Raw genomic sequence first — 25,819 nt, 5'->3', positions numbered from 1 at the left:
GAATTCTTTGAACAAATCAACATATTTGGGCTTTTGATTGTGTGGCAAAGATTGAGATAGTTTGATCATTTTGGGCTTGTCTACTGTCCCAATGTTGTGTTCTTCTATAGCAGCATTTAAGGGTTGCATTTTTGGTTTTTTGGGCACATCATTTGCATCAAACATATCTTCTAATGGAGTGAGGCCAGCAGGGAGAAAGTTATCTTTTAGATCAACGATCTCGGCCTCTGTTTCGGCTATTTCCTCCAAATGCATCTATTTCAGCTCTTCTATGTTTGCATTGTCAAAAACAGTTGGGTTTACCATTTGTTTGGCTGTTACAGCTGTTACAGCCTGCTGATTTTCATTTTTTTGCTGTTGTTCATCCGTCATAGTATCCATGTCAATGTTAATATTTGAAAACTCATGCTCAAGAGTGAGGAAATTGTTAATCTGGGTGTCATTTTCAAACACTTGCCAATCCTTAACGTATTTGGGATAGCAGGCCTATGTTTTATCTCGGCACTGAAATGGTGATTTGGCTCAAAAGGAAGCTTGCATGTACTAGCAAAATTGGCTAGGCTGTGTGCATGAATGTTATGATCTCTTGAGATCTTGGCAAGCTTGGATTCAGTGAATGCATTGAGTATATTAGTGGCAGCAGTCCTATAGGCCCTCATTCTGTTGTCATTAGTGACAAAGTTGCCTTTCATTTGTTGTATGATTAAATCAGAGTCACCTAGAATGGACACTTTTACAGCTCCTAGAGCTTTGAGCAGTTTAAGGCCTAAAAGGAGAGCCTCATACTCTGCCATGTTATTGGTGCATTTGAAATTCAATCTGTAGGCATGGCCTTCTGCATGATTGTTATGTGTATTGTGAATCCATACACCTGCCCCTGCTCTTAACTTGTTGACGAAGCCATCAAACTCTAAATACCATGTGATTTCTTGCTTGTGGTTAGTATCAAGAGTTTCAGTCATTCTTGCAGTGGGCATATTTGAATTTTCTATTTGGGGAGGTTCTTCTTGTATGTTGGTTGCCTTGATTGTTTTGACAGTTTCATCAGTATGGGCAACCGATTCTTCATTGATGTGTGTGTCCAGTTCTAAAGCCAACGGCTTATCATCAGTGGGAGGACTTGTTTCATCATTAAATAAAATAAAAGAATCCATATCAGAATGGATTGAATAAATAGGAAAATTTTGGGGCTTGTCATTACTAGTTACCACATATTTCATCAGTGTTTCTCTATACAGTCTCTTTGGTTGCCCAAAGACAGATATAGTGGCATAAGAGAGGTCTAGTTGGAGAGATCCTTGGAGTTTTGCTCCCCAAGATCTTGACAATAGCATGCCATACTTTGGTGGAATGTCAGCAACCACCACATCCATGAGGATTGTCTTGTTTGGATATTGGACTAAGGAGACACACAAGTCTTTGATGAGGCCTAAACACTTGACTTGACTTGAGTCAAAGGAGAATAGATCTTTGTAGGGTCTTGTAACATCAAGGTTTAGCTTTTCCATTACAGCTTTGGGCATAAGGTTGTGTGAGGCACCTGAGTCAAACATAGCATTGTGCAAGACTTTGTCATGTATGTGCAAACTGACATAGAATGGTAGAACAGATCCATATGTTGATTTTCCATTAACTTCTGGACCGAACAGCAGTTCAGGTTGATCATCAAGAACATTCACATCATCCTTGTTCTCTGGGATTTGCAGCGATCTTTTAATTTGCTGTCTGTAGATGTCATGTTTGGCAAGTTCAGACAAAGGGATGGATATCTTCAGTTTACCAATCTCTGCTTCTAAGTTAAATGGTTTCTCCAATGGAGTCTTTGTGTTGGCAGTAGCAGATTTCCCCTTTTCAAGTGTATTTTCTGCGTTTTCCTCTTGATTATCAGAGTTATGGTGAGTGATACCTTGCGGTATTTCTGTTTTGGGAAGGCTTTTAGGAGTGTTATTTACAATTTCCTTTGAAGGAAAAGATACAAAAGGCTGATTTTTAGAGGGCTGAACATCTGTGATATCCTCTATGGTCATTTCTTTTGGATTTGGGACTGTTTTATCGGAAGTTTCTATGAGGGCAGCCTTTTCTTTGATCTTCTTCGGCTGCTTGGTATCATTTGGTTTAACCTTTTCGGGCGCATCTATGGTTCTTGTCCTCAGCTTATACTGTTTGTGGACCTCATAAACAGCTGAATCATAACCTTGTTTAAAGTCAAAAGACTCGCCAGACTTAGTTTGAAATTGATTAAATTCATGCTCATCTTGGTCTGCTTGGGTTAGGAAAACTTGTTGCTCAGCCTTCAAATCCACCAAGTTCATGAGAGTGTCTTCTGTGGGCTCACTATATGTAGATGCTTCAGCATAATTTTCATGAAAAGGAGGCCTTACATCATGGTCTGGGCTAGACCTACCAGCATTTGTGTTCTGAGTTTTCCGGAAATTTGGGTTCCTAATGGTATTAGGTTGTTGTCCTTCCCATGATGATTTCCTCTCAACACTCTCCACTCTATCTCCCAGCCTATGCATGCCACTGATAATAGCATCCAGCTTTTGATATAAGGCTGAGGGTTCCTCTTTAAAGGTGGTTCTTCTCTCGGTTCTAGCTCTGTTTCTTTTGGCAATTAGATTTGCCTCTACGCTAACAGCAACATTTTGCATGTCTACAAGGGTTTGAGGGGCTCTTTCCCTTAACTGATAAGCCATGTCAGTATCAAAACCATCAGGGAATTTATATAAAGCAAGATCAAGTGGAGGTCTTAAGTTTTGAGGTATTTCATTATAAACATTATTGAATCTTACACAATAATCCAAGACAGACTCTTGAGGGCCTCTTTTGATGGTGTCATATTCAGATAATATGTGTAATGGGTCCTTCTTTTTTTCCCATCTATTGATAAATGACTGGTATAAGGCTTCTGGGTTTGATATGGAATTGGTTGTGAGTGCTCTAAACCAAGTCCTAACATCACCTGTCAAACTTTGGACAAAAATCTTCATTCTCACGCTATCATCATCAATCTCGTAGTTCTCAAAATAGTCTTGCATTTTCTTGGTATGCTGAAGGGCTGTGCAAGAACCAGTACCATCGAAATATGTGATTTTAGTTTGATAATCCTGAGGCATAGCCCCAGGATTTGCAGGTAATTGCAGGGGTGCATATCTATTGGCCATGTTTACAGGGATAAGTGGAACAACAGGAACAGCCGGAACAGCTGTAACAACAGTGGTGGTAATGGGAGTATGTGCAGTGAATGGAGGTGTGGAAGGAGTGCTTTGAGAGGTGGATGATGAACAAGGGGAAGTAGGGGTTGAACGAAATAAAACTTTGACAGGGGTTGGAACACAGCTTGGCTGGACTGTTTCAGGACTAGAATCAGCAAAATCTTCTCTTCGCTCTAGCTTCCTGAGGTTCCTTGGGATTAAATTGGGATTTTCAAAAATAGCTGGGGGATTTGGGTCTGGATTTGACCTTGTATAATGTGAGTTCCTTTTGGGAGCCAGATTCTAAACTTGTTTTGGTATTTTCTATGAATGTTTTTAGAATTAGCAAGGAACTGATCAAATGTTGGAATAACTATCTATAACTTAAAACTAGCATGAAGATTGACTGAAGCAGCATTAATTTACTCCTGTAAATGCAAAGCAAGAACAGTTTCAAAGGCTCCCTGGCTGACATTCAGGCTTCATCTGTAGTTTTAAGGAATATACAGCAATTGGAAAATTCATTGAGTCCCCAGTGGAGTCGCCATTATGTTATCACTCAGGTTGTTCCCTTTGACTCCCAAGGGAATACAGCCGAGGTAACCACAAACCAATCTTTGGACTGCAGGTCCTAGCCTACCTGCAATCAGAGAGGGCTCTCTCTTTATGATTTAGCTTTGTTGATGATGATTTTAGGCTAGTTATTGAGTTCAAGGGGTTTTGTTTAAGTTTTGTGGGAAGGATGATGCTTTCAAGTAGAGAGGTAGGTATAGTATGAGAGTTTCAAACCATTGGGCATGGAGTCAAGGATTAGGACTGCTGGTGTGTTTTCTTGGTCACAAGAGGAATATGGAGCAAGACAGCTACACATGAAACAACTTTCAAGCTAAATGGAGATGGATTGAAGGCTAAGGAATGAGAGGCAATTAAGAATCTCTCTTTCAGCTTAACAGAGGGAAGGTGAATGAGCTCTATCTAGGAGCAGTGAAGAATTCCTAGATAACTGTCAAACATGAGTGAATTAGGGTAAATATGAGCCAAAGGGAATTCATATTTATTACTAATTCAGATGAAAACATAAATAAACAGCAGAAATTGAGCATAGAGTGCAGCCGAGAAAGTTCTAAACTAATCTTTCTTTCTGCTATTTAGATGGTGATACACGTATAATATGAGCATGTATCAATGAAAACAGAGATAAGAGGCACTTATTGAGTCATGTTGCAGCACAAGAATTCCACATTCAATTCTTCAAAACATTAATGCACAGCACACAGTCCATCCTCCAAGCTTTCAGCAGTCTTTGATTAAGGAAAATATCAAGTATACAGAGCGAGTCTCTCTTGGAGCTATACAACCAACCAACCCTCTAAACAGTAAATTAGGGTGGTTTTATAAGTAAAATATCTACAAGAATCAGATCTGAGATAGATCTGCTATAATAAGTGTCTTTAACCTAACATATGCCTGAAATAAATGCAAGAAAATATCTTCGAGCTGCGCTGGGGGTAGCTGTATCAAAAAGAGTTAATGTGTTGTCTTTATGGCTCTGTGCCGATCACTTAGCCATAACTGTGCTTTGGGTTTTGATCCCCTACTTTTGAGTGGTTCTGAGGTGCATTAACTGTGATTTGAGAGTTTTGAAATAGCTTCACCGCTTTCTTTGACTTTGTTTGGGGCCTTCAATGTTCTCCTGCTTTGGAAATACGGATTTCCACCAAAAACACTAACTAATAGTCTTTGCCGCTTCCTCTGATACACTTTCACTGAACCTGGGCTCTTTAATGTCTTCTGAATGCTTTAAATTGTCCCATCGACATTTTATGGCTGCTGTTCGGCCCTCTGTTGCCTTTAGAACTGTCTTTGCCCCTTTTCCGAACCTATGTGAAGAAATTCTTGTGAATTTGTGAATTTTGGGCCCTGCTGGTAGCCGCGCCATGAGAGGGCTTCCATTTTGGCCTATTTCCCTTAGCGATGCGCGATTAGCGCTAATCGCGCATCAAAAACTGCCTCGGTTTTTCATTCCGGGCATCCGTTGGTGCAGATTTCGCGCTTCGCGCCCTTTTTGACGATGACGTCAGCATGACATCAGCGGTGGGTCCCAGTACGGCGGTGACATGGCAGGGTGACATCAGCAGTACGGCCGGGTGACGTGGCAGTACGGTAGGGGTGATGACGTGGTAGTACGGTGGCAACGACGCAGCAATGACGTGGCAAGGACACGGTGGCAGGGGGCCGACGCAGGATGATGACGTCATGATGACGTGGGAGGGCGGATGGCGGTATCCGGTTTTCCCCGCACCACCTTTCGGCACAGGCGGTATTGGGGAAGGGGCCTCCGAACACACTAAGAGGCCGACACGTGGCGGGGGTACGGCAAGGAAACCGCCCATCCCCCGGACGTTAAACTCCGACAGATCGGGGCACAGGAATAACCGCCCACCGTTGATCTCGGGTGCTGGCCATCGGACGGCTGGCGAGGTAGGTGAGGTGGCGGGAGGTTAGGGACAGGACCTGCCTGTTTTATTTAAATAACATTATGCCGCGGGGGGTCCAAAACTTTGGAAAATGCGGGTTCTGTGGGTTAATCTAATGTTTAACCAAACTATTAAACATTAGACATTGGGGAAATGACTGCGGAGGTAGAGTTATAAGGTTCTTTTAAGGGTAAAGGGGCGTATATAGGTTATTGGTCTAACCAGAGGTTTAGACCAATCCCAGGGTTATGACACGGATGGGTTCATAATAGTCCCAGGTGGACTATTATATCCCAGAACTGTATGTACATAGCTATAGTGCTATAGGGTGGGATATGTAATATTTTTGGGGTTTTTTATATAGTTTTTTGTGTAATAGGGGATAAGGAGATGATCTAGGGAGCTAGATAGTAGAGTTAGGAGTTAATATGAATTGGTGAGGTGAAGTGTAGGGGAGAGGCTAAGTTTGTGAGCTGAAACTTAGACATAGGAAGTGAATGGACTGTGGAGACATGATTTTACACAAGAAATGTGGCTTCTTTTCACTGAAGAAAGTCAAAGCTTGACTTGGTGCTTTACAAAAATGAAGTGATAACAGGACTGGTTGGGCAGATCCCAAGGTCCTCAAGGGGATGTTAGTGAGTGATTTGGGGAATGAGAAGAAGGGGGAGTTAGACATGCCTCGCTTGAGCTCCTCCAAAGGGGAATTGCCTTGCACTTGTGATCTGAATAGATATAACACTTGAAAACATGAAATGGATCACACATCTTGATTCTGCAACCACAAAACTACTTACCCAGCCTACTTACCTAGAATTTTTTCTTCTTTTTTGCATGGGTGCACTTGGACTTGCAGACCCTGATTATCCTTTTTTCTTTTTGCTGTCCTCCTATCTAAATCTACACTTATTTCTTCCAAGGGCCCAGATTAAGCAGTTGGGCTCCTTTGTTTCTCTACCTATCTACAAATCTGCCAAGATTAAACTGTTTGGACAGATTATCATTCTCTACATTCTAGAACAACAAATTGAAACCTAGGGAAGCCAAGATTAAGTTGTTTGGCCTTCCCTTAATAGAAAATTCTTCACAAAGGAATAACTCATCAAAATTGGAATACAGCAGTGGCATTTAGACTGGCACACTTTCATGGCCTCTTCTTTGGCCTCTTTTGGAAATATGGAGCATTGCAGCATGCAAAGTATGACATATTTGGCACTTTCAACTGTCAATCATGAAAGATGAACACCTGTTGCAACAGGAGGCTAACATGTCCTACTGACCTGCAGAAATTACAGAACAACTGCTGTGAATTATGTGTATACTTCTGTAATAGATGGCAGTTATCTGTAGCATGCTTTCCTCCTATCTAGCAAATCACACACCATAATGCAGGCACCACGCTTGGTCCTGCTTGTGCCTTCGGTCTTAGTGGCATTGGCCCCCCTCCCGCAAGGTAATTCGTGAATACTAGGCAGTGGTCCTTTTTGTGCCCCTGGCCCTTACATTTTACGCACCATACCTCATCGTGCATCTCTGGGCGGGTTGTTCTATCTTGTTTCAAACTATGCATCTCCAAGCACAAGTTTTTCAACTACGCGTGAATCTGCTGAACTCCCAGGTTAGGATCTTGTATTGGAGTCTTGTGCAATCTCATCACGACCTCTAAAGCCTCAACTAGAGTGGTTAGCCTTTGTTGCGACAGCACGCTCCGTAGATGCAGCGTTAATGATGCTACGAACCATTCGCGGTGTTTCCCATTTGTTAATGTCATGTTCGCTTCGCGAATTGTGCACTTCAGTCTTTGATCCAATTCCCACAGGGTCTCACCTGGTAGCATTGTGATCTCCTTGAATCCAATGATTGACTGTGCCTCGGACTTTGGCCTGCTAAATTCTTTGTTTAGCGCAACTTGGATATCTGCGATCCCCGCATTCGGATTGTCATTGGAATGCTTAATGTACCAGGTCAGCGTGCGATCCTGCAAAGCGCTGACCAACGTTTCCTTATTTATATTATCGTCCATGACACCCTGTGCTTCCCATACAGCTTTTATCACAAACCAAAACTGGTCTGGATCTTCATTCCCTACTCCCTTGAACACTGGTAGCTTTATCACGCTTGCCATACTGCTTCACGGTGGTGGCGGAGGTGGTATGGGCAAAGACGGGGGTGAAGACGATGAAACTGGTGGTGGTGTGGGTGGGGGTGGTATGCGCAGAATTCTTTGTCTTATCAAATTGATTGCACTTCTTGGCGAGACCTTCGCGAGCTCTTCTTCACCCCCTCGCGGAGGTGAAATCAAGGGGCTAGTTTCTAGTTCTGTGCTACCTTCGTTTCTGTAGATTCTCCCACTTCACGTAGCCCCAAACATCAATTTATTCGTATAACCCGCTTTTCACACAGTAGCATTTTAATCCAAGTGTTCAAAGATTTAACGTACTTACCTCGCGGTCCCTTGAGGAAGCATCGTTCTGCCTCGCTATAGCTAACTGAAGTATCTACTGTGAATTCGGTGATGAATCCTCCTATGATTCGATTGAGCCAGTGATCGACAGTGCACGCAATCTTATCTTCTAATGCTTCCAGTCTATGCACCAATTCTGGAGTCCACACAATAGGTTTGTCGAGTTTACACCTTCCTTGGCTATCTGCTAGCTTCGTGATCCACTCGTACAATTCAGTGGGGAAGGATGCAAAGAAAATTTCGTGGATCTCTGTATACAAGTAGCAGTCTAACCACTCTTCCTTTGATAGTCGCGGATTCCTATTTTCCTGCACTACGAACTCGTGAATCTTTTTGTCCAACCAATCTTCAATTCCTTTCTTTGTCGGATTCCAGTGATACGACATCAGACATCTCTATGTAGATCCTGATCTCGACAACGGAACCATTTGTTGGCTTGTTGGGGCCTAACCCAGGTTCGGAGTTAATTATCCAAACAAATCCCTGTACTACTGGCCCTTTCGGCAATAATCCGTGGATTGCGAACTAAGGTCTCACTCGAAGTAGTATGGGAGGATGCTAGAACTAGGTTTCTACACCCTTGAGATGTCTGAAAGGTAAGACTGGTCCTTTGTTTTTCTCCTGCGTGCAAGTCGCTTCGCGCACTTCCCGTTCCTCGCGGCCTGATATACTGCCTTCGCACAACCCTAACCAGGGGTTGTGCCGCGCTCTGTGCTACTACCCGAGATCTTACTTATCTTCCAGTGTTAATTAATTACCTTCGCCTACTTGAATGTCTTAAGTTATAATTAGCAATACAAAACATTCATACATGATCGCGCAGTAAATAAATAGTATACTTGCAAATTATATCCAATCATGCATTAAACCAGGAAAATATACACAGAATTATAGCAAAAATTCTCTTTATTGATTCTCCCAATGGTTACAAACTCGACTTGCCCTGCGCACTCAGCTACAAGGGTCTGTGCACTCAGCTGCGGACTACTAGGCCTTTGCGCACTCAACTGCAGAGCCTTCTCCTACTCTACGACCCACAGACACACTTCACACTTCGACTCAATCACTTAGACTTCTCATGCCTTTCTTCCATTCGTTATTCCTTAGTTATCTTTTACACTTAGAGCCTCGCTCTATTTATATAATCCCATGGTCCGTGGACCATGGGTAGGTCTATCCAGCCGACATTACATTACAAAAACTAGGGTGGACAACCCTGTGACTCTATTATACTTTCGCGCCCCACGCCCGCAATTCGCGGAGCTTTTACAAAAATATTTGGTCAAAACTTGGGCTTTAAGCCCCAAAACATGCCTTGGGGGGATTCCATGCCCAACAGAGTATGTTATAGGTTAACTTGTTGTCGTTATATGAAAGTTAGATTGACGATTAGATTTTATGTTGTTAATGAGCATGATATATAGCTTATTGTTGTTATATGTTATTTAATTGATGATTAGGATTATTTCATTGAGATCTTGATGTTGTAATTTGGATTGGTCATATGTGTGATGGTTATGTTCATTGCATTGAAGGTCTTGATGTTATATGTATTGTGTTAACCTGGTTTAACCTATGCATATGGTTATGGTTGTGATAGTCATGTATGAGCCGGCATATTTGTGATATGGTGTCGTACTAATCTAGATTGATCATACATATGTGAGTATTATGGATGAACGACAAATGATTATGAGCTTATGACATGAACATGTTAGTTAGTTACTATTATGGATATCATGATTTGTGTTTGAGTTGATATGTTGTGAAGTTGTATTGTGCTAACCTAGATTTATTGTGTAGACAAGATAGCCTCCCTTGATATACATTAAGATATGGGTTTTCTTATGTCATATATTTGGTGCTTGGTTGTTTGATTATGACGTCTATTTGGTGTTTGGGTGTTTGGTGCCTAGTATATTTAATTAACATGGTATGTTTGAAAGTTGGTTGAATGTTTGATGAATTTCATAATATGAGTATGTGTTCCAATGATCTTGATTTAAGATGATTTTACTAACACATATGTGTTGAGACAGTTGATATGTACTTGATTGTAGTAGGTGATAGTTGTAGCATTATGTCTAATGACTATGAGTTTACTATGGATTATGACATGATTGTTTGTAAAAGTTGATTTCAAATTGATAGATATGATTGTCTTGATATTTGGAACATGTGGTTGACATGTGTGAGCAGTTGTAGGAAACATGCTTGGTATTAGCGTGATGAGGTAATAATTGATGTGTTTATATAACTAACAGTTGGGTGACGTGACAGTATATAGTAAGACTCAGTTGCAACAGGGTAAAGGTAAAAGAAAGGAATCAGGTAAGAATTCCTTTGGTTATGTTTGGAAACCCTAATTCCAAACGAACGAGTGCTTTGCATACATGGAGTCTTCTTAACCTTGATTTTGTTTGACATTATGTGGATATGTGCTAGATGTTAGAAAATTATATATTACGGAGCAATGGAACACATAAAATATTACAGAAATATAAACACAAAAAATGCATAAAACAAGAGAGACACAGATATACGTGGTTCACCCAGTTTGGGCTACATCCACCCCGAACAGCCAGTCCTTCCTTTCTATTATCCAGCAAAATGAAGAGACACAACCTACAGCAAATCCGTTGTAATATCCTCTGTTTTCTCTCACAGTCTCACCTCTCTGTTTCTCGCTCAGAGAATACACATCTATATCACAGCCTCAAATACAATGCCCTCATACAAAGAGAGGGGTTGCCTTCTAGGGCAAAAAACCCTAAACTAAACATAAGCTCTATCGTCAAATCATCCACCTAATGAACGGCCTAGATTGACTAGAAATTACTATACTTTTACAAGGAAATTTTACATCTATTTTTGGCTTCGAGGGCGCTGCCCCCGAACCCCCGCCGGGGGACCGCTGGCCCCCGGACCCCTGCGGGGGGGACAAGTCCCCCCCGCGTGGAGGGGTGTACAAACTTCCTGGGGTATACATCCGGCTGAAACAAAAGACCTCTGAACAATCATGCTCCACACACAACAATCTCCCACTTGGAGAATGATTGTAGCAACTCCACCGCTGCTTCATTTGCTGGACAATGACTCCTCTTTGGACCTGGCTGTTTCTCATCTTCATCATCATCCTTGAAAACCAATTTAAACTGAGCATGTTCTCAGTTTCTCCCTAGTTACAACTTTTGTTAGCATGTCTGCAGGATTCTGGCTAGTGTGTATCTTTTCCAGCTTCAACTCTCCATCTTCCAACACTGATTGTATGAAATGGTACTTGAGCTGTATGTGTTTAGTCCTGGAATGAAATGCTGAGTTCTTTGCAAGATGAATGGCACTTTGGCTATCACTATATAACGTGCCCATATCATGCTCCTTACCCAATTCACCCATAAACCTTTGTAACCAAATCATTTCTTTACTAGCCTCTGTAGCAGCAACATACTCTGCTTCTGTTGTTGAAAGCGCAACAACACTTTGGATTTTTGAAACCCAAATGACAGTTGTTCCACCAACAGTAAATACATATCCTGTAGTGCTCCTCCTGTTATCTCCGTCACCTGCCATATCTGCATCAACATATCCCTGTAGAGAAATGTTTGAACCACCAAAGCATAATGCTTAATTTATGGTACCTTTCAAATATCTGAGAATCCATTTCACTGCCATCCAATGTTCTTTTCCTAGATTGTTCATGTACCTGCTTACAACTCCCACTGCATGTGCAATATCAGACCTTGTGTAGACCATTGCATACATTAAGCTTCCAACTGCTGATGCATATGAAACTTTAGACATATAATCCATGTCTTCTTAGGTCTTTGGGCACATTTCCTTACTAAGTTTGAAATGGCTAGCAAAAGGTGTACTAACAGGTTTTGCATTGTGCATATTAAATCTTTTCAACACCTTTTGTATGTACTCATTCTGAGACAATGTTAATTTGCGATTTTTCCTATCTCTAGTGATTCTCATACCAAGGATTTGTTTTGCAGCTCCCAAATCCTTCATTGCAAATGAATTTTCCAATTTTCTTTTGAGCACATTTATTTCCTACATGTTAGACCCTGAAACAAGCATGTCAGTTACATATAATAACAATATAATATAGCTGCCATCATTTTGCTTTTTCAGATAAACACAATGATCATAGTGACATCTAGTATAACCTTGTTCAGACATAAACTTGTCAAATTTTAGATACCACTGCCTTGGAGCCTGTTTTAAGCCATACAAGCTCTTCTTCAACCTGCACACTAGTTTCTCCTTCCCTTTCACCTCATATCCTTGTGGTTGCTGCATATATATCTCTTCCTCCAAATCCCCATGGAGAAAGGTTGTCTTTACATCTAACTGCTCAAGATGCAAATCTTCAGCTGCTACTAGACTTAAAATAGTTCTGATTGAAGTCATTTTAACAACAGGAGAAAATATTTCATCAAAATCAATACCTTTCTTCTGTGCAAACCCCTTCACCACAAGTCTATCTTTGTACCTCTATTTTCCTCCATCTTCTTCCTTCAGCCTGTAAACCCATTTATTCTTCAATGTAGTTTTTCCTGCAGGCAACTTGACTAAGTCCCAAGTCTGGTTATGCATTAAGGAGTCCATCACTTCTTCCATGGCTGCCTCCCACTTCTTCTTGCTTTCAACCTGCATTGCTTCTTCATAACATTCAGGTTCACCAGAATCAGTCAATAATAAATAATATAATGAAGGAGAGTATCGTTCAGGGGGTCTACTTATCCTGGTAGATCTTCTAACACCACTTTCAGGTGTTTGGGGTGCCTGTTGCTATTGTGGTGGTTGTTGTTGTTGTGGTTGTTGATTATTATTATTTTCAAGCACCTTTACTTTTTCAGTGATTTCGTCAAGAACTGCATATTCCTTGTTTTCTTTTTCTTGCTTCTTTTCATGCAACTGTTTCTTATACAAGACCTTTTCATTGAATATTACATCTCTGCTCCTAATGATTTTGTGATTTTCGTAATCATATAAGCGATAACCAAAATCATTAACACCATATCCAATAAAGGTACATTTCTTTGACTTTGCCTCAAGCTTTGTTCTATTTTCTTTATCAATGTGGACAAAAGACTCACAACCAAAAGGCTTTGAAAAGGAGTAGTTTAAATTTTTACCTGTCCATGCTTCCTCTGGAACACCACCATCCAAGGAACTTGAAGGCCCTCTGTTTATTATATAAACAGTAGTATCTACAACATCTGCCCAAAACTGTAAAGGCAATCATGCATGCAATCTCATGCACCTTGCACGCTCCATGATTGTTCTGTTCATCCTTTTTGACACACCATTTTCTTGTGGTGTTCTTGGAACTGTCTTCTCTCTGCGAATTCCATGCTCTGAACAGTACCTATCAAACTATTTGTTGCAATATTCACCTCCATTGGCTGATCTAAGACACTTCAGCTTCTTTCCTGTCTCAATCTCAACCAAAGCTTTCAATTTCTTGAAAGTATCAAATACATCAGATTTATTCTTAATACAATAAATCCAAGTTTTTCTAGTTGCATCATCAATAAAGGTAACATAATAATGAGAGCCACCAAGAGATGATACCTGAGCAGGTCCCCATACATCTGTATGCACAAGCTCTAATTTTTCACTCTTATTTTCTTTCCCAACTCTGAGAAATCTGACTCTCTTCTGTTTTCCATAAACGCAATTTTCACAGAAGTCCAAATCAACATTCTTCAAACCCGGCAACAAATTCCTTGAGTGAAGAATGTTCATCCCCTTTTCACTCATGTGTCCGAGCCTATGATGCCATAATGTTGCATCTGCTCCTTTGGAAGTTAAAGCATTAACAGAGTTAGAAATACCATTGCATAAATACAATGTGCCAACCTTTTCGCCTTTTGCTATTACCAGGGCTCCTTTGGTGACCTTCCAAGCTTTATCTGTGAAATTTGTCACACAACCTTCACCGCCTAACTGCCCTGTTGAAATCAAATTTTTCTTTAGATCTGGAACATGCCTTACCTCCTTTAGTAGCCATTGGTTTCCATTCTGCTGTTTTACAAGAACCTTACCCATTCCAACAATTTTACAGGGTTTATCATCACCCAAACGAACTTGACCAAAATCTCCTTGAACATAGTCATGAAAGTATTACTTATCAGGTGTGGCATGGAATGAGGCCCCTGAATCTACCACCCAGGAATCAGTAATATTTTCGAAAGAAAGAATCAAAGCATCATGTAACACCTCACCTGTCACATTTTCTTCATGATTGTTTTCTTGCTGTGCATCTCCTTCTTTCCCTTCCGAGATCTACAGTCTTTCTTTAGGTGTCCTTTCTTTCCGCATTTCCAGCACACTATCCCCGATCTGGACTTGGATCTGCCTTTCCTTGATTTACTGCGATATCATGAGCTCTTTCCTCTTTCCATTTTTCTTCCCCTAGACTCTGCACTCAAAGCATTACCCGATGTCTCACCGGAGCTTTTTCGTTGCATTTCCTTGCTAAGGATAGCACCGACAACATCATCAAACTTTAAAGTACTAGATCCAGAGACAAAGTTACTAATGGCCATTACTAAACCATTCCAACTTTCTGGCAATGAGCACAAGAATAACAGAGCTCTAACTTCATCTTCAAAGTTTACCCCTACAGAACTTAACTGACTTGTAACTGTATTAAAATCATTTAAATGATCTGCAACAGATCCACCTTCCGACATCTTCATATTAAATAACCATTTCATAAGAAATACCTTGTTTGAGGCCGAGGGTTTTTCATATAGTTTCGACAACGCCTGAATCAAACCCTCTGTCGTTGTTTCCTTCGAAATGTTGAAGGCGACTAACGCAGCGAGGCACAACCGTATTGTTCCGAGTGCCTTTCTATCGAGAAGGTTCCATTCTTCATCTGTCATAGCTGTCGGCTTCTTTGTTTTTCCGCTCAATGGTAGGTACAGATCTTTCTGATACAGATAATCTTCCATCTGCATCTTCCATAGCGAGAAGTTTTGGCCGTTAAATTTCTTGACCCTAAACTTACCATCTTCCGCCATTGCTCCCACTCGAACGAGGAACCCTTCTTTCCTGCGATTTTATCAGCCAAATAGACCTTCGGCTCTGATACAAGTTGTTAGAAAATCACATATTACAGAGCAATGGAACACATAAAATATTACAAAAATATAAACACAGAGAACGCATAAAACAAGAGAGACACAGATATACGTGGTTCACCCAGTTTGGGCTACGTCCACCCCGAACAGCCAATCCTTCCTTTCTATTATCCAGCAAAATGAAGAAACACAACCTACAGCAAATCCGCTGTAATATCCTCTGTTTTCTCTCACAGTCTCACCTCTCTATTTCTCGCTCAGAGAATACACATCTATATCACAGCCTCAAATACAATGCCCTCATACAAAGAGAGGGGTTGCCTTCTAGGGCAAAAAACCCTAAACTAAACATAAGTTCTACCGTCAGATCATCCGCCTAATGAACGACCCAGATTGACTAGAAATTACTATACTTTTACAAGGCAATTTTACATCTATTTTTGGCTTCGGGGGTGCTGCCCCCGAACCCCCGCCGGGGGACCGCTGGCCCCCGCATCCCCCCGCATGGAGGGGTGTGCAAACTTCTTGGGGTATACATCTGGCTGAAACAAAAGACCTCTGAACAATCATGCTCCACACACAACACTAGATTCATGAACATGTACTTGACAAGTATATTAGCTAGTCTTTAGTTACAGGTGAATTTGTCAAGGGAATTGGAGTCCCTTGAGATATGGCATGGACATGTTGAGCTACAAGGAAATGTGCTTGGCAAAACAAGATAAGGTATCTCGTGTATTTTTATATTTATTTATGCACTGACAGTTATGTGTTTATGGCAGTATGATGTAGGGACTTTAATGGCAAGAGAGGTTGCCATGAAATTTTGAAGAATGCTCAGGTTGAGCTATTCTTTGGAAGCACTGGGAATCATGGGGATTGCTTCATGGTGTCCGTTGAAAGTATTGTTATTTTGGTTTTTTGTTATTTTCTTGCACTTGATTTGCAGTTTTGTTATGTCTAGTGCATGATCATGTCACTTTGTTTGTGGTGTCATGTTGTTATTGGTTTTCATGGTCTTATTCTTGGTTGTTTCTTGGTATTGCCTTTTATGTGTTGAGTCTTGCGAATTGGTTTTGGAAAGAGGAAGTTAATGGAGCTCGAGGAGAGTTGTGTGGTACCCAACAGGTAATGTGAGAGTTAGATGAAGCTCTGTGCATGAGTAAGCGCAGCAGAAGACAAGGCTATGACATTCTGATGGACTGGTTGGTCCATTGTGGTAAATAGATGGTGGCAGTACAGACATGTGAAAGGTAACTAGAAAAGGTAAAGTAAATGGATCTGAGGTGTTGGATCCCCTGGCTATGTTGTGAAAAAAAATTCTCAATGTTGTGCATGTTGTGCACAAATAAGGAAGTTCTCTTAACCTATACCTTATGTTATCTAGTAATTATGTTGTCATCATGACTATGTTGATGTTTATATATTTATACATGTATGTAGGTACGTATGTCATGTTTGACAGGGTCGTCATGGATCATGGTTTTTTTATGCTAATGATTGTATATGTATGTATCTATGTATCTATGTCACTGTTTGAGAGGGTCATCAGGAATCGTCCTTATGGAGGAATGATTTATTACGCAGGTGAATGACGAGAATAGGTTCCTGGCTATGAGGAATCAAGTGGGAAGAGTAGCCATGACAAAAAAATGAGGTCAGTATCAAGTGAATATGAATTTATATTGTATGATTGTATTATGCCTATGCTTATGTTATGGACAGGTTATACCAAGGGATACATCAGCAAATGAAAGCAGTGTGATCTGTGGCATGCTAGGATAAGCATGGATAAGACACTGAAAGTAAGGTTGCTTGGTAGAGGTAGTGTGGTTTCGGATGTGTGGTATTATTGTTGTGCATATGTTGTACATGTTGCATCTGTGATGATTGTGCGCATGCAATATTGTGTATATGTAGTGTGTGTACATGTTGTTTATGCAATATTATGTACGGGGTGTTAGTACAGATATTGTTGTATGAATGTTTCATATTCAGTGTTGGGTATAGATGGTGCTATGTACATGTTGGATATACGATGTTGTGTATCTATTGCACCATGTGCATGATGCATATGCGATGTTGTATACATATGGTGCTCTGCACGTGTGGGATATGCGGTGATGTGTACAGATGATGTTATGTACGTGTTGGATATGCAATGTTATGTACATGTGGTGTTGTGTGCCTGTCGTACATGTGGTGCTATGTATATATGGTTTGGTGTGCATGATTGTACAATTGGTGTTGTGTGCATGTGGTGTTTTGTACATGTTGTACAAGTGGCATTGTGTGCAGGTGGTGATGTGTACATGTCGTGCATGTGGCGTTGTGTACATGTGGTGTCACGTACATGTCGTGTGTGAAAAACTCTGTACATGTGGTATTGTGTACACATTGTGTAGGTGGTGCTTGGTACATATGGCACTTGTGTACGTGTGGGATTGAGTGCATGTCGTACATGTTGTGTTGCAGGCATGCAATACTATGTATATGCATTGTTTAGTCATAGTATCATGACATGTGTATTCATTGTGTTGTACTCTTTGTGGTTACATGTATTGTGTGGTGTTGTACATCAGGTATAGATGTATGAATTGTGTTGTATATCAGGTGTATGTGTATGCATTTTGTGGTGTCTCACATTGTGTGTGGATGAATGCCTTCTGATGTACATTGTGCACGTATGCATACATACACTAGGTGTAGGTGTATGCGGTGTATGTCAGGTATAGGTGCATGGTGTTGTATGGCATGTGTGGTTGTATGTGTGTGATGCACACTATGCATATGTGCACCTAGTAGAGGAGAAGGCACTAGATGTTTGTTGGGTGTGGCAATCGATCCAGTGTGTGTACAGAAAGAACAAGGGCAGAAGTAAGGATCAATGAAGGATAAGTATCAGTATTGTATTTCAGTTTTACTTTGCAAATGATTTATGATTCTGGTATATAATGATTACATGTGAAATAAGATTCTGGTTTATGATGGTTACATGCGATTTATGATGTTGATGGTTATGTTTTGAGCTAACCTGATGTGATATTTTTATACATGTTGATTTGGTCAAATATGCTAGTTTGACTTGTTGTGACAGGAAGCAAAAAGGATTCCAAATGTACCTTATTGACCAGCTATCAATGAGGTATGATATGAATTTATTTCAATTTATTTTATATCTAATGGAAGTTATGTGCTTGGTACAAGAAGCATGGAAATTTCGGTTGGATGACTGAAATCGACTACAAGAATTAGCAGCAACAGTGAAAAGAATTGGAATATGCAGCAGTATGTTGGTAAAGCACTTCAAGAATAGGGCTATTATGGGACACTGGTACCTTATTGTGTCCATTGATTTCCATGAGCATGCTATTGGTATGATGGTTTTGAGGAAGGTATATGCCTTGGTTTTTGTATCTTCCGATGCAAGGAAGCCTTACCAAGGGATGGACTGCCCGGGATGGGGGTGTCAGCAGAATGTGAAAGGTGAGTGACTGCACGGAAGGGTTGACCGGATTACCCGAGGGACTGTGTAGCAAAGAAGGGAAGGTTAGAGATGGATTTGTTTTGGTCATGAGAATTTCCAGATGGAACTAGATGCACATTGGGAGTGTGCCCTGGAATAATGAGCTGGTAACTGTTCACTAAGAGGACAAGTGGTGCGGGATTACAACGCTAGACATTGGATGCATCTTTGACTATGGCAGTAGATTCTGGACTTCCTGGGAAGGAGGTTAATCCTGGTACTATTTTGAGGGTGGAGGTGTGAGCCACTGGATTCCCTTGTTTATTGATACGGGCATCGTATTCTCTTATCTGTTTGTTTAGCAGCTGTGTATATGTGATTATTGTAAATATCGTAATGAGTTGTGTTATAAAGCTCCATTATGTGGTATGTTGTCACGTTGTCATGATGTTTTGTTTTAGTTGATGGTCATTGTAAATATTGCAATGAGCTATGTTATAAAGCTCCATGGGAAGTATGTTTCATTTTCAGTGGTCTTGTTGGTTATAGGTGTCATTGAAAACCAAGGACGGTATTCCCCCAAGGAGGAGGGTTTTGTAACATCCCTGGTGAAAATTCCATGTAAAAATATATAAATACCACAGATGATGGGACACATATTCCAAGCTAAATGGTGGGCACAACATCCTAGTGGGTATTCATTTGGTTGTTTAAGGCTAAGGAAATTGGCAAAGGCAATGGCTAATGCATTAAAGAGGAAGAAAGGTATTTTGGCACATTTATTTATGAAATAATGGAAATTAGGAGAACAGGAAGGTGAAAGGTCATAGGCTTCATGTGACGAGGAAATTGAAGGAAAATAATGGAAAATGAAGAAAATAGAGGCCTCATTAATAAAAAGGCTTCTAAAGATCAGTGGACAAGGCTTGATCAGTTGAGAGTTGGATATCTCTCATGATTCTCTCTCTCTCATACTCTTGGACACTTAGAGTTTTCTTGGAGCACTTTGGAATTGGAGTAAGAAAGGAAAAGAAGGCAAGAGGAAGCAAAGATCAAGCAGGGGAAGGCAGGATCAAACAGCTACAACAAGATTCATTGTAGGTATTGACTTGCCTGTGTATTTTCCTTGCTAGATTTGGCATGCATGGGATTGCATGTGTTTATTTTCTACCATGCCAGGGGTTTTTCTAGGTGTGATAATATTTTTATCCTAGCCTTTCCATTTCCTGATAGCTTTGATGAGATGGGTTCTCTCATTCGTTTTATGTGGGATGGTCGGATTGGATTCGAAGCTCAGTGGGGTGGATCTTCGGAATGAAAAACACATGGTGTAGTGGTTCCTGAACCAGACTGAGGATGCACGAATCCACTGGCCTAGTAACCCCTAAACCGGACTATGGGTTGCGGTAAAGCCAGATTGTGTGCCTCGTTGGGCCTAGGAATCCTTGCTGGTGAATGGTGGGATATACGGTAAATCCAAGAGATGGATTTTCTCTCCGTTGGGCCTCATGATTCCAGGATGGAATGCAGAGTAAAGCCTAGAGAGTATGTCTCAGTGTAGGGCCTAGTGATCCTTAGAGCGGGCTCTAGATGCACGGTAAAGCCTAAGAGACTAGGAGGCACTCAAATTCCTCACAGTGTAGGTGGAGAACTATGGTGCCACCCACATTGATTAGTGTTTTGATGTGTTCGATGAGTCCCACATTCATGCTTGGAATATGGCAGGGGGCTGATTGGTTGAAGAGAGACTTGGCTCAGCCAATCTATGGTTAGGTGGAACGTGGTATTCCCATCACTGGTTGGTTCATTGCATTGGTTAATGAGATTCATTTCTTTGATTCTCATGTGTAAATGTACTAATGTATATATGGATTTTGATGGCTGATAATTTTGTTGTATTTATGTTCCTATTATGCTAGTTATATGCACATTTTACGACAGATTCATGTATGGATCTCAGCATGTTTTTACTTGTATATGAATGGATGATGTGTCTATGACCTAATAGATGAATATGAAGCAAATGACATGAGGGAACAATGGTTTATAGGGATTCTCAGATAAGTATGAGATCCCTACACTTAATTCTATTGTTTACACATGTAGGTTACATGTCGATGATATGTTTGACGAAATAGTTGTCATGGCTAGTAGGGGTCTAGTTAAGGTCTTGTTGAGCTTATTGCTTTTGCATCATTGTTTCCCTATACTTTTCTTGATTTCAATCTTTCATTCTATTCTGCGTAGTCGCTTGGGCTTTGGGCTTGAAAAAGTGGCTTAAATCCCTGGGTCGCTCGCACAAAACTGGCAAGTTTGGTCCATAGTCACTAGCATGTAGGACTATGAGAGCGAATTTAGGTCTATGGTCACTCCCTTGCCCATAGCATGAGAGCAACTATGGCCTTATAGGTCAAGAACAACAGTGGGACCCATGGACAGGTTGTTTGAATGGCTAACTTGTCTACTGAGGGTTTTGTTGATGATGTTGGATGACTATGTGTGGTGTTCCCTAAATTCCACTTCCTTAAGGTCACCTAGGAGGTCAAATCTGATCATAGTAGCCTCTCGTCTCACGTTTACCCTAGTTGGCATTGCTACTTGGGTGGATGTTGGAGGAGGGTGTTACAAGACCTAACATAAGCATGAACCTCACCAAACAACTTGGGTCAGTATAAACCTGATTTGAGGATCTTATGGGTTGTGGCTCTCTAGCTGTAATGTCCCCCACAGACACAGTTATGGAATTCATCAATCACCTTATGAATCTCTTCTTCTACCAGACATAAAAGCAAAATCCCCACCGGGTCCTTCTAGTACAGCTGGCCATTTGAGATAACAAACTTCTAGGCTTTTAACCTCAAGGCCCTGTATTTACCTTTGTCAAAATTCAATTGCCATTTCATAAAAAGTAAATAATGGACAAGATACTTATACCACTTGTGAGACTGTGTATTTCATCTGGAAATTTTTGTATTGAGGTCTTTGTTAGCACTCTGTAATTCCTCTAGGCTGAAGAGAGGAACCCAGAGGTAACCACAGACCTCTTTTGGTTGATAGACTGGTCTTCTTCAACCTAAGGGGGCTCCCTACTAAGAAAACTTAGAGATAAAACTTTGGAATATAATCATTAACAGTGACCAGTTCTGAAATTTTTTAAATTCTTGGTATGGGGGTGATAGAGGATTCTAGGAAAACTAGTGTAGGTGATCATGATCTCCCTGGTTCATCATGATGCATTTTCGAACCAATTTCATGTACATAGGTTCGACCAGTACAGCTATGGAATGAAAAAACAAATTGTAGTATAGTGGAAATAGGGGTATCAATACATTCATCTAAAATAGCAAAATAGATGAAATTTCATTACTACAATTTGGATAAATGACTATCAAGAAGAAACAAACAAAACATTTCAAAGGTATAATATTCCATTTGCAACTGAAATATCTTGGTACAGCTAGACAAGAGCATGTGAAATGAATTCTAGTATAACTGTTCCATACACCTTCAAATCAGTTTAAGAAGATAACACTAAAAGTATAACATATAAACTAAAGAAAATGCATTTTCTAAAACATTCGTACCATAAATATCTCTGCAATTCTACTGGAATCTCTTCTGCATCCAAGCAAATTCATTAACACAGATCACAATAACAAAATGCAATAGTTTCCCAACAATAATGAAACCAACAAAAACCTGCTTCATATCTATTAATCATCTTAAATAGACCATACATAAAATATTATAAGTGTCTAAGTTCGTTGCATCACTGATCCAACAGAGGATTGAACCAAAATTTAAAAAGAGGAAATTTTTTCTGTTGTTTTGAGTCCTTTTCCTCTTTTAATGAAAAAAACAAAAGCCATAAAACATTCATAATTTTATCTAAAATAAGAAAAATAAATGTCTGAAATAAACAAGTCTATCTCCAAAATCCATATCTTCATGAGCCCAATAAAGCAGTAAAAAGCAAGGCCAACTAGTGTTGACTGGGCAGCGGCTTGGTGAGCGTGTTTTGCTTTCAAAGTTGACATGTAGATGGCTACTGAAGATGTGAGTTAGTTTCCACACCTTCTCCACTTTCATATCTTCAAACTCTGACAAGTGGCTTCCTCCCAACATGCATGCAAATGTATAGGCATGGCTTGCGCAGTGACTGCGTAGCACCTGCGCAACACCTTTTCCAAAACTGCCACTTATATGCTATCAAGCTTCAACAAATCAACACCATAGAAATTAAGGCCACTCCAAAAGCATTGAAATGTCCATAATTTCATCACAAACACCTTTAACTCTCAGAATGCATCAAACCTTTCAAAAATCCAAATTCACAAATCGAATTTCCAAACAAATTTCAAAATTCTGGCAGCAGGAAATTGTGAAAATTGGGTCTCCAAGTGACACCTGTAATTCACACACTATGACACATGTACATAAAATGAGATATTATTTTGTTCGTTGACCCATTATAGACACATACCTCCTTCAATTTTTGAAAATTCACTTCCATCTATTAGAAACGTACGCCAAAAAACAATGGTTGAAACAGGGGGAAAATGCAAAATTTTAGTTTTTGAAAAATAGGCCTCCAACAGTGTTTAGTATCTCCAAAAACATAACACTTGTGCCGAAAATGAGAGAGGTTTTTGTAGATGATTCTTTTTTAAGAGAAATCTCTCTCATTTTCCTCAAATTCTTCCCCAGATCCTCGGAATCTACTCTGCAAAACCAGGGCTAAAATAGAATATTTGTGTAGTCCGAAAAATAGGCTTTGAAGATGCAATCAAGTATAATATTCCTAATTAGCCATGGCTAATTGGAATATTCGATTTTGCCCAATTTTTGCCTTCTATAGTTATTTATAAATAAAAAAAGTGAGGACAAGGGACATAACTCACTTTAAGAATAAAAAGTCACTTCCTAGTAGCACAACGTTGTGACTTAAGGAGGAGCCAAGGGGGCCAAAGGGGGATGCAGAAATGGGGCCCACGCAAACACATGGAGGGACTGCGTAGGAGGGAAGAATACATGGCAAGAGGGGAATCACGCAGGAGGAGGTGAGCCTAGGAATTGTGAGAGGCAGAGGCTATAAAATAGAGAGGAGCCCCATCATTTTGGATCACTTCGGTTATGTGCATTTGGAGCTAGTCATTCAACTTCTGAGCACGCTGGCTGTTTAGCTAGTCTGCAGCACTATTTAGTGCATTGAGTGTCTCCGTTCGGAGATCTCACCCTTAGCCCCAGGGGACTTCGAGTGCCTGCTCAGGCAAGGTATTTCCATTGGAATTCCAACAGTAGTTTCATCAGCATTCCAGCAGTAGTTTCATCAGCATTTTAGCAGCACTTTCATCAGCGTCTTTGAGGAACTACGCAGAACCCCAAGGGGGTGATTTTCGGGGGTCGGCCATTTCAGAAAATATTTCTGGGTTTTTCTGGGTTTTCCGAGTAGAGTCTGATTCCAGAGTTTCAGCCTTTTCTAAGGAGGGGAACAGCCCCAAATCCTCATTCAATTTCCAGCAGCAGCAACAACACAACAGTTTTCCAACAGCTGGGACGCAGATCAGTGTGAGGCCATTCCAGGAAAGCTTTCTGGGTTTTTCTGGGTTTCTTGAGTAGAGCCCAAATCTAGAGTTTCAGCTTTTTCTGAGGAGGGGAGCAGCCCCAAATCATCATTTTTTTTCTAGAAACAGCAACAGCATCCACGCAGAGAGGCCATTCTTGTCATTCTGAGAGTATTTCTTCACTTGCCTTGTGCAAGTCAAGGTGCCATCTGTCTAATCACCTCTTGTACTCATTTATTGCTCAGTATAATAAAATGGCTTAGCATTTCTCGCTGCATTTCTTGTGTATCTGCTTATATTTCCAGTTTACATTATTATATGTTGTTCCACTGTTATTTTATCACTTCTGGGTTATTATATCATTTGCACATATTTGGTTGGAGTTTTTGCTGGGGTTTGAGGAATATTCTGGGTTAGGAATATTACAGTGGTATCAGAGCATAGATCTGGCTCAGCCTGTGGAGCTAGCAATCTATGACACCGGGGGAAAAACCCTATATCTGTTACAGAGGTCAGAGATACAGAGACACTGGATGTAGGTTGGAGAATACCTACGGAGAGGGAGATTGTGTTCCTGTGGCAGACGCAGAACAAGAGGAACCTGTGGTAGATGCAGAACAGAGAGAGCCAGTAGTGGACGCAGAGCAGATGGCAGACGAGGACGGGAAGAGATTTGTGGATATGCTCCTCAAATTAGTGCAGGATCTGTCGAGGCAGATTGAGGTGATGGGGCAGAGATTCACGGCAGTAGAGGCCAGACAGCGGGAGAGCCCACGAGTTTTTCAGATCGGTGAGGGATCAAGTGCATCCCATCACTTGCTAGAGCAGCGTGATACTGCGCAGCAGGGGGCCTCACATGCCCCTACACGCTCTACCATGCCCACCTTCTTAGGAGCAGACACGGGGGCCACAGCCCAGCAGGAGGCAGAGCTCGGACATATGGGCGATTATTTTGCAGAGTACCAGGCCTATGGGCAGGAGTTTAGGGAAGCCCTCTCATTCAGAGATTTTGTTCAGCTCCAGCGGGATAGTAGACCCCGCGACCATCACAGAGGGTACCGGCATTACCATGATGGTGACACCCACCGTGCAGCGAGTAGATTCCACTTGCCTATGTTTGATGGTTCATCAAACAGTTCGGCAAAGTCTTGGGTGGAGAAGCTAGACATTTATTTCCAGCTTAACCAAATGTCGGAGACAGAAGCCATCAAGGTGGCAACATTGCATTTGGATGGTGAGGCCCCAGGATTGGTGGTTTCATGGGATGGTTACACTAGGGAACTCCACAATGACGACATATGCTGAGTTTACCAGGAGACTGATGGAGCGATTTGATCGGAGGGATCCAAAGCAGCATTTTATTGCGCTGACAAGGCTCAAACAGACAGGGAGCCCAAAGACCTACATTGCAGATTTCTTGAGGGTCTCTGTGATGGTGCCAGACCTATCCACGGCATGGAGGGTCTATATGTCTGTTGAGGGGTTAGCAGAGCCACTTCGAGGTCTAGTCCGATCCACTAGACCAACTACGCTCCTGGACGCTATCAGCAGGAC

Source organism: Pinus tabuliformis, chromosome 9 (genome assembly GCF_031772625.1).
Source record: "Pinus tabuliformis cultivar Carrire ecotype Pingquan chromosome 9, CPIR1, whole genome shotgun sequence".
In the NCBI taxonomy this organism is placed as follows: domain Eukaryota; kingdom Viridiplantae; phylum Streptophyta; class Pinopsida; order Pinales; family Pinaceae; genus Pinus; species Pinus tabuliformis.
Note: the sequence above shows the minus strand (reverse complement) of the source record.